This window comes from Bison bison, unplaced genomic scaffold (assembly GCF_000754665.1).
Source record: "Bison bison bison isolate TAMUID 2011002044 unplaced genomic scaffold, Bison_UMD1.0 scf7180017864167, whole genome shotgun sequence".
NCBI classification, from domain to species: Eukaryota; Metazoa; Chordata; class Mammalia; order Artiodactyla; family Bovidae; genus Bison; species Bison bison.
In genome coordinates, this window is record NW_011494739.1 from 530567 (window position 1) to 533696 (window position 3130).

The following is a 3130-nucleotide window of genomic DNA, read 5'->3' on the forward strand; positions in this document are numbered from 1 at the left end:
AGCCAATTACAATCACTCCATCTAAATTGTCATGGATTTGTATAGAAAATTACATCTCCATTTAGTCCTGAAGCGACATCGTGGGCCCGGACAGAGGGGAGGCTGGCCCATTTACCCCGCTGGCTCAGCGCGGGTGCCGCAGGCAGAGAGAAAGCCCAGGCTCCTGGGTCTTGGCTGGCCTGGGGAACAAAGGCCAGTTTGTGGGGGCCTGGAGAGAAGCTGGGCCTCTCAGGGCGGCTCAGATTCCAGGCCTGGGCCGATGGACCCTGCACCGCCAGCTGGTCTCCCCTGCTGGCGGCTGTGGCCAGACGAGCTCCTGACAGCCGGCTTCAGGCGGCCGTCAGCCCCGCCACCATCCGAGGCGGCTGGAGCTTGGCTCCTGTCCACGCTGCCAGGAAGTGAAGGAGGTTTAGCCCAGAGAGCCCTGGACTGGGATCCCAAAATCCTGATTTCATTCATTCATTCATTCACACGCTATGCAGTGCCTATTGGAGGTGTGAGAAGCAGGCTAGCCTGGGAGTTGGGCTCCAGCTTAGGGGTGTCCTGGTGTGGTTCCAGACTCTGGCCTCAGTAGCTAGGTGTGAGAAGCAGGCTGTTTATTCATTTACATTCCAAAGTTGTTGAACCCCTATTATGTGCCGGCAGACAGGACAAAATGATCCAGTGGGGGGTCTGGTGCGCCACGGGTGATGAGTGTCCTGAGGAAAGTGAACAGGGCTCTGGGGAGGAGCCAGGGCAGTGGACAGCTCAGAAGGAGCTGGTCACACCAAGAGCAAGTGGCCAGGGCACTCCAGACAGAGGCCACTGTGTGTGTGTATGTGTGTGTGTGTGTGGGTGCGGTGGGTCGTGAGGCAGCCGGGGGCAGCAGAGTAGGAGGAGAGGAGAGAGGAGTCGTGGTGGTACCCTGAGGACCTGTGGGCCTCCTCCCTGAGCTTCTGTCTCCTCATCTGTGGAAATGGGAGTGTGGACCTGAGCCTCCAGGGGCTTGGGTCAGGACTCAGGATGATAAGCGTGTAAGGTCTCAGCAGAGCTGGGCACAGGATGCTCCTGGCTAACTAAGATAGCCTAACTTAGCACTGTCTATGGGCCAGTTGGGGACAGGGGCCTTGCATGTATTAGCTCATTAATCCTCCCAACAGCCCTGTGGGGCAGGGCTGTTATCCCCATTTCACAGATAAGGAAACTGAAGGAACAGCACAGGTCAGCTAGTTACTATTCCAGTAGTTTTTACTATGGGTTAGACCAAGACCTGGCACAGAGCAGGCCCTTCAGAGAGTGTCTGCTGAATTAGTGAAACACCTGGAAGGGGGATGGACGCTGGGCAAGTGTGGGGGAGCTCTGTGTGCCTGTGTGTGAGTGACTCTGAGACTGGGTGTCCACGTCGACCTGTGTGTGACTCTGAAAGTGTGTGCGACTGTTGTCTGACGGGGTCTCACACTTGTCTCCCAGAGTCCTCGCCTGGTGGCTCTGGGGGCTGTCAGACTGGCTGGTTGGTGTGTGGCCGTGACAGACTGTGTATCACTGCCTACACGCGTCTGTCTGGGCCCAAAGGGGCCACTTGGCACCCTTCCTGGGCAGGCTGGCAGGCCCAGAGGCTATGGTGGGGCAGGATGGGCAGGTTCAGAGGTGAAGAGAGCAGGGTCCCCATCCTCCCCGCCCAGCCCCACCAGGCAGACCGGCAAATGGAAAAAAATGTTCACACCCAGGGCAGGCCGGTGGCCGCCCGGCGGCGGGACTGCTCTGTGCACAGAAAACAAGTTCTTCTGGTATCAGCTCGAGTTTGGCAGGAAGTGGCTTTTGGGTGGCAGGAAGTTGGATTCAGCACATATCAGCCCTGGCCGAGGGGCAGGAGAGCAGTTATCTGGGGTTAAACAGAGTTACCGAGAAGAGGGGCCCCAACACCCCATACCTGATAGAGCTGGAGGGCACAGCCCACCCCTCCTGGACATTTGGGATATAAATGGGCCTTGTAAAGGGCTGCCACCCATCAAATGCCTCCTGGGCCCTAGACTCCAGACAGCATCCATCTCCCATTACCCCATGGAGCAGATAGACGTGCAGACTGAGGCTCGGAGAGGTAGTGACTTCCCTGAGATCACCAAGAACAATGGAGAGAACAAGAGGAGGGAGAAACCCAAGGGAGAGGGGAGATGGGACTGGGACAGAGAATGCAATTGTATGAAGGCAGACATCAGTGAGACCGCACTGGTGGGAAGAATTCTGGACGATCCACTGAATGCCAGGCCCCCACACGGACATCATAGTCGAACTTGAGCTCCTGAACCCATTTCCCAGAGGAGGGGCGTGAGACCTGCAGAGCCTCACTGGCTACGCCAGACCTAGAATCCAGGTCTGATTCCAAAACCGGTGTTCTTTTGGGCCCTGCCCCTGTGCCCACCTTCTAGGGAAGGGAAGTCCTAAAAGGGATGCCAATCACATGAGTTGTTTGCCCAGGTATACCATTGAGGAATTCACCGAGTTGGCCAGTGGAGAACCAGGGTTCAATCCTGGACAGGATGACTACAACCTCATGTGCTTAATCATAGAACGGTGTGCCAAGCACTATGCCAGAGAAAGCCATGGTCCTGCCCTTAGGCTGTGAGGCAGAGAGTCCAGCCGCTGATTTAAAGCCCCCAAACTCCACCTGGCAAGAAACGGAGGCTCCCAACTCCCAGCCCTGGCCACCCTGCATTCACCCCCAGCTCCCACTGGAGCCCCGGGGAGTGGGCCACTGGTTCTTCTGTTCTTATCCCAAAAGCAGCACCCAAGCTGTTCCCTGGCTGAGATGCTGATTTGAAGCTTGGTTTGCATGTCGTTTGCACATTACTCAGTGCATGTCAGAAGGTACGAACATCTCCCTTTCCTGGAGAGGGCTGGTGGGCCCCCCTGCCCTCCTCCAGACAGCAAAAATGCCAGCCGGCTAGACAGGGAGCTGCGCCCTGGCCTCTGACAGCACCCGCCTGCTGCCACCTCCCCCATTCCCTCCTGGAGCCAAATTTAGGCAGCTCTGCTAGTGAGAGATGGGAAGAGCGGAGGCAGGAAATGGTGAGGTTGGAGACAGCCCGGCCTTGGCCCAAGCTGGGTGGGGCAGCCCCAGGGGTGCCCCTGTCCCTATAGCCCTTGGCCCAAC